A 9,273-nucleotide genomic window follows, 5' to 3' on the forward strand; every position below is an offset into this window, starting at 1 on the left:
TGACACAGGTGAGCGGGGCCAGAAGGGCTCAGGAAGTGCGCTATCCCCAGTGCCTCGGCCTGCAGCCCTACACGTCTGAGCGGAAGGCAGGGCCACTGGGCTACGTGCTCTATGCCGTGCTGGTGCACTCCGAGTGGAGCTGTGAGCGAGGACACTACTTTTCTTACGTGCGAGCGGGCAACAGCCAGTGGTATAAGATGGACGATGCCAAGGTGAGCGCTTGTGACGAGAGTGCTGCCCTGAGCCAGAGCGCCTACGTGCTCTTCTACTCCCGGGAGGGTGCGTGGCAAGGGGGTGCTGGGGGAGGGGCAGCGGCCCCCCTCACGGCTGACCCCACACACCCCGGGGAGCCTGACCCCTCCTGCCCCGGGGAGCCTGCGGGAGTCGCCAGCCGCAGAGCTCCTGGGTCGCAGGTGTCCACGGGGGACACAGAGGTTGAAGGAATCAGCTTAGAGCAGTGGAGACGCCTCCAAGAGCAGAAGCGGCCGAAGCCGACCTTCGACCTCCGGAAGTTTTAGTCGGCCCTCCTGCTGAACACCACACGGCCATTTTTATGGATCCACATAGAGGTCGTTGATATCCCCGCTTGATGCATGAATAGTATTTACACAGACTCGATTTATTTTCGCTTTGATTGGGGGTGCCCTATCCAGAGAGATCACGCGGGTCCGAAAGCAAACCCAGAACAGAGCAGAACAGAACCAAAACCACAGCCAAGTCGAGGGAGTGCTGAACCAGAGGAGCTCACACAGCCTACGAGGTGTCCCAGATTGTGAAGGAGCGTTTGTGCTCACGTATCTATGTGGAGGTCTGAAGGGTCACTTGCCAGCGATGCAGATGTCATGCGAGTGGCCGGAGATGTTTCTCCATAGGATCTCTTGGGATGTCGCACGCAGGCAGGGTGCCTGGTGCAGGGGCACCCTGGGAGGTCCGATCCCCCGAAAAGTTGGCATGTGGGGCGCAGGCAAGCACACAACGTTTTCTTGCAGGGAGGGCCGAGCGAGGAGAATTCAGGGGTCCATACCTCCAAGCCCCCAGCTGCTGCTGCTGCTTCTGCTGCTTCTTCTGCTTCTTCTTCTTCTTTTTTTTTTTTTTTCTGCCCCAAGCTTCTTGAAAGGGTTCCACGTAGCATTCTGAAAGGTCAGGTGATGGAGGGACAGGGTTCGTGGTTGCAAACGTCTGGCTGTAGGAATTCTTTGTCTTTGGTGACTGTTCACCACGTGGGTCAGGTCATGAGGTTCCTATACCCCTTCCACGGGACAGATGTTCACTGGGGGAGTGGGAAGGGTCCACACTCCTGTTCCCACTGCTCCCCTCCGTGAACTGGAGTGCGAATCTAGATGGGCCTCTGACGACACACATCGCCGGGTTACATCACGCCGGTTTGGCCTTCGGTTCTCACAAACTGGCACTCTTGCTGCTTCTCGAAGTGTCCTAGAGAAGAAGACATCGGATTCCACATTAGATCAGCTTCTTTGACTAGCGAAGGCACAACAGCCACAACAAGCGGGATGGATAAACACAGAAGTTGGTTTCCTTCGGACTATGGAGCGTGCATGTGTGTGTGTGTGTGAGAGAGAGAGACAGACAGAGAGAGAGAGAGAGGCAGAGAGAGGCAGAGAGAGAGAGAGAGAGAGAGAGAGAGAGAGAGAGAGGCAGAGAGAGAGAGAGAGAGAGAGAGAGAGAGAGATGCCTTTGTGGTTCTAAGGCAAGCACTGAGGAGTTGAGACTTTCTTTAACGAACATATTTTCCTTCATTTCAGTCGTGATGGTCCAATGATTTGGATGACAACATTTCATGTTTCAGGGTAGATGATTTTAGAAGGCTGTGAAGGGACTTCCCTGCCTGGTGGCCCAGTGGTTAAGAATCCACCTGCCGATGAGGCAGGGGACAGGGTGTTTTCGATCGATCCCCGATCAGGGAAGATGCCACTGGGCTCCGGGCAGGTTCGATACAAACCTATAGAACGGACAATGCCAGGCAGGCGTGAAGGCGAGGGCAGACGGGGGACTCTGGACGAGGATGACTGACACTGACGTCTCCGTGTAGGTGGGTTGTGGCCGGCACACTCCTCTGGGGCAGGATGTTCCTAAGACCGTTGCGGGAGGAGCAGGGGACCTAAGGGAACTCTCTGTCCTCTCTGCTCCATTTTGCCCCCGGAACCCTAATCTGCTCAAAGAGAGGATTCAGCCTATGGAAAGACAAACTCACATGTGAGTGAACCTCCTTTCTAGTTCACTTGAATTCTGAAAGCGTGACGGTCAGATTCACTCAACTCTCTGGATGTCTGTTCTTCCTGAGATCCCGGCCTATTCACTGGAAGAACACATGGAGCCGGATGAGATCTCCCTCTGCACGGCGGCTCCAGTGTGCACACATTTCAATGGCTACGGCTTGTGGACATCGCACCGAGAGCCTAACCCCGGTGTTTCAGACGCCTGTTTCTACAATGGCTGAACAGTTCTAACTGCGGGAAGCCCAAAATTTGCCCCTGCCTGTTCGATCTGCAGGGACTCTGCAAAGAAAGAACACACGTGCCCGGTCTCATGACCGATCCCCTTTTTCGGAGCTAGCCTGGCGTGTGATCTGTTTTCCAGGCCATAGGCACGCACTGGCACTGGGGAGTTGTGTTCCCCCTCTCCCCCCCCCCCCCCCCCCCGGCCTCCTCCTCCTCCTCTCTGCCCCCACCCTTCCCTTCCCTTCCCCCCACATGCACGCTCCCTCACCCCCACCCCCGCCCCGCCTGGGCCCGGCCCGTCCAGGTCTCCCCCACCCGTGGAAAAGGCCAGGAAGAAATGGTCCCAGAACGACGCAGCCGAGAAACAGTGGAAGTCCACTTGGATGCGGTTAGGAAACACCTGAGCATACCTAGGCCGACACTGCCACCGTGTGGGATGAGAGGCCAGTGAGAGGAGAAGCTCAAGAGTTCAGAGGAGGAGGAAGAGGAAGAGGAGCAGGAGGGAGGCAGGCGGCGGTGGGGGGAGGGGAGGGACAGGCTGAAGCTGTCTCAGGGCGATGACGTGGGTGAAAACGTCCCCCTTCAGAAGGGCGCTCCGAAGAGAGAGTTCCGGCGGGACCTTGAGAGCACACAGGGCTTCGTTTTGGAGGCTGACCTTAAAGCTGGGAGTGGGGGTGGGGGAGGGAATCATCCAGACATACGAAAGACACCAGGCCGGGAAGGCAAGACAGATTCTTTACAGAAGTGAATCGGATGCTTTTCTGTCAGTGTGTTCCATAATCAGACTATCATGGAAATCCATCCATCCACCCATCCATCCATCCATCCATCCACCCATCCATCCATCCATCCACCCACCCATCCACCCATCCATCCATCCATCCATCCATCCATCCATCCATCCATCCATCCATCCATCCATCCATCCATCCACCCACCCACCCACCCACCCACCCACCATCGTTTCGCTCCTTTTCTGTTCTCTACATTTTTAATGGCGAGTGAGTGAGAGAGTCTTTCAATGGTTTGGTAGGATTTTTGAATGTCATGTCGTAGGACCATGGTACTTTTCAGCCATGGATGAACGTGACGGCTTCTTTTTTCAGCTTCAGCTTTCAGGGTTATCCTGAACTGCCTCGCCAAGTGAGGCCTGTGTGTCCCTGTGTGCTGGAGGAAGGACACTTGTGCTATCCACATCTTCATCTTGGACTGGACAAAACCACCGTTGGGAATGTGTTCCTTGGCTTCGTTTCCTTTCCCTATGGCACTGACCTGACCGTCCTGTCCACTCTTTGGATCCTTTATCTCCCTCTCCCCCTCAAGGCACTTGGTCCTTTTCTTCCTCCTCCTCCTCCTGCTCCTGCTCCTGCTCCTCCTCCTCCTCCTCACCCTAGTTTCTCTCCCCCACCCCTCTCAGTCCCACTCTTCTCAAATTGACGTCTAACTGACTGACAACGTTTTCTTTTGCCTGCCTTCCTTCCTCCCTTCCTCCCTCCCTTCCTTCCTTCCTTCCTTCTTTCCTTGTTTTGGTTTTGTTCCTGTTGTTGTTCCCCCATTAATTTTCAGGTGTACAGACGATGTTTCAGTGTAGCGCAGGAAGGACACAGCGATCACCAGGATACATCTCGTGAGTGACTGTCCGTCACCACTTGGTGTCACGGCAGATGGCATTTGGTGTCATGACGTGCCCGTGACTCACTGATTTCATCCGTGGAAGGCTGCACCGCTTCGTCTGTCTCCGTCACCAGTGGCACTCACTCACTCTCTCCCCTTCCCCACCCACCCCCGCCACCGCGTCACCCCCTCCCTCCTCTGGCCACCACCCATGTGTTCCTTTATGGTATCTATGCGCCTGCTTCTGATTTGTTCTGTTCTGTTCACGGTGTATCCTTTGGTAGATTCTGCATGGAAACGACTGATCTGAGGTGCTTCATTTAGCATAATAGCCTTTCTAAAGATCTCTCCAAGTTCCTGCAGACTGTGAGATTTTATTCCCTTCTGGTGGTTGAGTCCCATTTGTCTGTGTGTGTGTGTGGGGGGTGGGTGGGTGGGTGTGGTGTGGTGTGGTGTGTGTGTGTGTGTGTGTGTGTGTGTGTGTGTGTGTGTGTGTGTGTGTGTGTGTGTCTGCATGCGCGTGCGCACACGCGCACCTGAATAGATACAGGTGTAGGCACACAGACAGAGAGTTCTATCATTCTGTTTGTACGGATGTCTACCTAGGTATAGGTGTCGATACCACACATACACACGCGCATATCTTCTTGGTCCCCGCCGTAGGCACTCCGTGGAGTTGCCGGGTTGGGTCGGATGGGGAATCTTTGGTGGAGTGTCCTGAGGGATCCCAGGACTCGTTTCCCTAGTGATGGGGTTTCTCTCTCTGTGAGGTGCCAGGTGATGAGCTCTGATATCTCTGAGTCCGTCAACACTTTTCTCAGCTGCAGGAAAGATGCATTCCATCGATCAGGAGCCACTGTCTTTTGATGTTTCAAACTTGCTGTCGCGATTGCGAGTCCAGCTCCTGGGCCTTTCCCCTCCAAGTTATCGTTGTCCAGATAAACGCCCCGGGGTGCTTCCGTGAGCCCGCCCCCACCCCCAGCTGCCCCAGCCCAGCCCAGCCCAGCCCAGCCCAGCCCCGCCATTGATTTGTCTTCTACCTTGTGCTTCTGAGTGTCTGTCTGTTCTACCTTTATTTTGAATGAAGGTGTCTGTTCGGGCCTCCTGCCGACTTCGCTCATCGGGGATTGTTTCTCTTTTGGAGGTTCAGTTGTCTGACGCCTATATGTATACACACACGCGCGCACGTAGACATCAACACAGACACATGCGTATGTATGCACATAGGTACATGTACACTGACTAATACGTACGTGTATGCATGCATACGCGTGTGTGTGCATCTATGCACATCAATCTGTGTATATGCACTCTATACACACACTTGCAACTGTACATACGTATATGCGTGTATGTTTACTTACACATACATGTGTGTATATGTATACACATATACAGCCGTACGTCTGTGTGGACGTATATACGCTACATGTAGACGTCTAGGTATGTGTGCATATGTATGTACACACGTGTACATACACGTGTGCATATACACAGGCGGATATGTGTGCATATGTAAGCATGCACGTACGTGTCCGCACATGCGTACACACACACACACACACCTGTGCGTATACATCACACGTACACACACATGTGCATCTATATGCGTTTACACGCCCGTGTTTATTTAAATGTAGGTGTGTATATCTATGTATAGGCACATATGAGCATGTGTATTCGTGCGCGTGCATATCCGTGTACGTATGTGTATAGATGCCTGTGCATACGTATATACACGCAAGCATACATGCACACTTTAAACGCCTAGGCATATACGTGCACGCACAGACACATGCGTGTACGTGAGCATGCATGCATGCCCTTCGTACGCGCTTGTTTATACGCATGTGTGCACACGTATATATAGATGCGAATATGTGTCCGTACACATATGTACATGCGTATATGCACATGTGCGCTCTCGCTCTCGCGCTCTCTCTCTCTCTCTCTCTCTCTCTCTCTCTCTCTCTCTCCCTCTCTCCCTCTCTCCCTCTCTCCCTCTCCCTTTCTTTCTCTCTCTCTCTCTCTCTCTCTCTCTGTCTCTCTCTGTCTCTCTCTCTCCCCCTCCCTCCCTCCCTCCCTCCCTCCCTCTCTCTGACTTTTAAGCTGCCAGAGCAGTTCTACGACTTGACTTTCCTGCCTGGTGGTTTTGTTTCATTTCGTTTCGGTTCTACTTCAAAAAGTTATGCATTCATTGACTTGGCTGTTGTCATGGAGTCCGGGGCTTATTTAGTGGATCCCTATTGACTCGGTCCTCCCCACCACGCCCCTCAACCCCACCCCCGCAGCCCTGCCACCCCAGACCGCCCGGCCGGCCGCCCGCCTTTCCGGTGTTTGTGGCCAGTGATCTTGAAATCCACGTTCTCCTGACCTCAAGTGCACTTTCCCCACCCACCCGCGCTTGCTTGTGTTTGTTGTCTTTGGACTTGGTCACGGTCTCTACCCAGGTTGAGTTTTGTTTTCTCTTGTTGGGGGTCCGAGTGTCTCCTTCGTTTCCTTTCTTGCTCCTGGGTTTGCGTGTCTGTGTCTGTGTCTGCTTTCCAAAGTCCTGCTTTGTTCTCCGAGCAGCGCTTGCCTGGTTGGTTTCACTTTGCCGGTCGGTCCCTTCCTCCCTCCCTCCCTCCCTCCTCCCCTCCCCTCCCCTCCCTCCCTCCCTCCCTCCCTCCCTCTCTCACTCCCTCTTTTGGGGGGAGGGGGTCCGGGGGAGCCCGGGATGTCACTGGTGCCCCTCTCTCGGCCCCCGAGCCCCCGCCGCCGGCGTCTCCGTGGAATGTCCCCCCACCACCCTGGAATCGCGTGGGGGGAGCGCGTCTCCTTCGGGGCAGCCTCCTGAGGAGATAGTTCCCAGCTCCTCTCCCTTCCTCTGCGGCCGGGGTCGCGTCGCGTCGCGTGGCTCGGAGGCGGAGGAGGCTCCGGCCCGAGCTCGGGCGTTTGGGCGGCCGGCGCGGTGGCTCCTCGGCGGCCGGCGACAGCGACCCGTCCTCGGGACGGTCGAGCCGGTTGTCAGGAGCCACCTGGCGGCCGCTTTTATATTGTCCCTCCCCTCCGGAGCTTCGGCGAGACCTTCAGGAGGATTGTGACTCAGCCGCCGGGCCCGAGGCAGTGCTCTCAGAGACGGGCTATGCTGGCGGTGACAGTCCCGGTGACACCGAGGCCTAGGGACGTCCTGCTGTCGCCGGAGATTGGTTCTCTAGGTTTCTGAGGAGGGTGACCGTCGCGGCGCTCCAGATCCGGGCTCTGGGGTGGCCTGGCCGGGTCGACCAGCATCTCCCCGTGCCCCTCCGGCCGTGGAGACGGACCGGCCGGACCCTACCTGGGCCGGACCGCCGAGGTGGGCAGGGAGAGGGTCTTCCCTGCCCGGAGCGCCTGGACTCGGACTCGGCGGTCCTGCCTCCTCCCGGGTCGCCCTCAGGAGCGTTTGCTTCGCCCTCGGCCCCGCTCCGGAGGTGGGGACCGGCCCGGACTGTGGCGTGGAGGTCGGCGGAGGGCGCGGCTGGGTCCGGGCCCTCGGGTTCTCTCTGACCGAGGTGTTTTCCGCGTCGCACTCCGGAGGTGGGGACCCGCCCGCCGGAGTCGTGAGGGGTGACCCGGAGAGGACGGCCGGCGCGGGCGCGTGTGCGGTCCCCCGGTGGGGTCCGGTCGCCTGAGGCGTCTCCCGGCACGCATGCCTTTTCTTTTCTCAAAGTCCCGATAGGTCCGGAGACGTGGATGGACCGGGCCCTGCTTCCGCGGGTGGCCGGGGAGGGCGCGCTCGACCGTTCAGCGTGCCCTCGTGGGTCTCGGTCGTTGGACGCGACTTTTTCTCACCCCTCCCCAACTCCCTGAATCCCGGTCAGTCAGGAGGTGGGTGGGGACCGGCTCGAGCCGTCCTGGGTGCCCTGTGTAGGACGGTCTGGGCCCCGGGCGTGGGCCCTGGTCGGGGCCCGCTCGTCTTGTTGGAGGCGCCCCGCTGACGGTTCTTTCTTCTTTTTTCTTTATGCACGTCGAAGTCAAATCCCCGTTCGGAGACTCGGACGGACCGGTACGCCTACCCGTGTGGGCGAAGCGGGGAGGGAGTCTCCGGCCAGCTCCCTCTCCCTTGGCGTCCGCGCCCCCACTTTTGCCACCACGCGGCCCCCTCTCCCCCCCCCCCCAAGTCGACCAGATGGCCCCCGAGAGCTCCAGGCCTGATGTTCATGGGGTAGTGCTGGGGACAGGTGGCCGGGTCAAGGTTCCGGGGTCCCTCCCTGCGAGTCATAGATGGGCCCCGCTGTCGTCTGCTGTCATTTTGTCGCCCAAAATAGGTCTTTTTTGCCACCAGGTAAGTGCTGACACGGTCTCCTTTGGTGTCTGCCGCCGAGGACTTTGGGTCTCTGGATGCACGCGGGGCTCCGGGCCTGTGGGCCGCCAGCTGGCGCCTGGTTCTGCCTTTGCCGCTGGAGCCGCCTGCCTGGGCCTGTGCGCCGGCTCCTGTGTGGCGTGTCTGGCCGACCCAGCTCGTGGTGCCGCGTCTGGGCGACCCGAGGGTGGTGGGGCGAGGCGGTGTGGGTCTTTGGCCCTGTGCTCCCCGCTGCGGGCACCCGGTGGCGGCTGGGACGACCCCTGCCCTGTAGGCTCCGTGCCAGCTGTTCTCCTCCTGGGGTCGTTGGCTGCTCTCGCCTGAGGTGTGAGGTTGTGGGCAGGCGGGGGGGAGGTTGTCGGCGAGGCTTAAAGCGGGCCCCTCCGGTGACTGTCCTCGCCTGTGCCTTCCCCCCCCCCCACACACACACACCTTGGCTCAACTGATTGATGTGGTGTGGTTGTGCTCTCCCGGGCCGGGCCTAAGCCGTGCCGGACGAGGGACGGGTGTTCCCAGTGAACGTGTCCGCTCTTCTCGGTCTGTCCACGGGGCCCCTCGCCTGTCTTTTCCCCCTTGCCCCTCGGGCAGGGTGAGGAAGGCAGGGGTTGGGGTGTGGCCTCCGGCCCTGACCTTCGGTCTCCTGTCCCCCGCCTTGGGGTGCCTAGTGGGGGCCGTTGGGCTTTGGACACAGCAGATGCGCTTGCTTCGCCTTCCTGGCGTGTGCCCCGCGAGCGGCCCTCCCTGCGGTGGGGAGGGCTGTGCCGCTGCCATGCCGCGTGCCCGTGCTTGGGTGTGTGAGCATGCCTCGTTGGACCCTCGGTGGTGCCCCTGGAGTGCTCCAGGTCGTCCCTCAGGTGCCCGAGGCCGAGTGGTGGTGTC

At 58.3% G+C, this 9,273-nt stretch overlaps 1 long non-coding RNA gene across 1 annotated transcript; it reads right to left on the reverse strand.

Annotated features, from left to right (window-relative positions):
* Positions 1–598: 598 nt before the first annotated feature.
* On the reverse strand, positions 599–2,976 carry LOC122674911. Its single transcript, XR_006335079.1, has 2 exons — positions 2,870–2,976; positions 599–1,434 (listed from the first exon to the last, which is right to left on the reverse strand). It is a non-coding gene; the product is annotated as an uncharacterized LOC122674911 (long non-coding RNA).
* Positions 2,977–9,273: the final 6,297 nt, after the last annotated feature.

The sequence above is a fragment of the Cervus elaphus genome, chromosome 18 (assembly GCF_910594005.1).
Source record: "Cervus elaphus chromosome 18, mCerEla1.1, whole genome shotgun sequence".
Taxonomy (NCBI): Eukaryota; Metazoa; Chordata; class Mammalia; order Artiodactyla; family Cervidae; genus Cervus; species Cervus elaphus.